Below are 846 nucleotides of genomic sequence, written 5' to 3'. Positions count from 1 at the left end.
ATATTTGCAACTCGAAACAGGCGCTACGGATTAAGCGAAGATTGACTAAGGACGAGGCGACGATGCGCGTGGGAAATGGTTCCAAAGTCGATGTGATCGCGGTTGGCACGCTACCTCTACATATACCGTCAGGATTAGTTTTAGACCTGAATAATTTTTATTTGGTGCCAGCGTTAAGCATGAACATGATATCTAGATCTTGTTTGATGCGAGGTGGTTATTCATTTAAATTAGAGAATAATGATTGTTCTATTTATATGAGTAATATGTTTTATGGTCATGCACCCTTGGTGAGTGGTCTATTTTTGTTGAATCTCGATAGTAGTGATACACATCACTACAAAAAAAGACACATCCGTGACATTTTGGGCCAAACGAAATTTTTTCTGTCATACATATGACACTTCTATGACGATAATTGTGGCAAAACCCGGTATCATCATAGATGTGGTGGGCTCCTACTTCTATGACAAAAAATCATGACAGAAAATGGGCTTTTCGTCCAGGGCGGGCCGGAGACGGAGCTGCATGACATTCTTTGGGCCGTCCATGATGGAAAAAACCGTGGTAGAAGCAAGGGGGAGGAAAATTTCGGGGAGTTCCCGGTTACGGTGGGAGGTCGGGGGCCGAGCGATGCGCGTTTCTCTCGTACACGTACGCGCGTGTGTGCGAGGCATTGGCTCTAACTGAACCCGAGGAAGGCGTTGGGCTCTAACTGAACCCGAGCGATTGCACTGCAGGCTACGCGTTACTGAACCCGAGTGATCGATCGATGGCTGTTAACTGAACCCGATCGAGCAAGTCCTTCGCTACTGCTGCTAACTGAAGCCGATCGATTGGATGAAC

The sequence above is a fragment of the Triticum aestivum genome, chromosome 2D (assembly GCF_018294505.1).
Source record: "Triticum aestivum cultivar Chinese Spring chromosome 2D, IWGSC CS RefSeq v2.1, whole genome shotgun sequence".
Taxonomy (NCBI): Eukaryota; Viridiplantae; Streptophyta; class Magnoliopsida; order Poales; family Poaceae; genus Triticum; species Triticum aestivum.
This window is presented reverse-complemented; position numbering follows the sequence as displayed.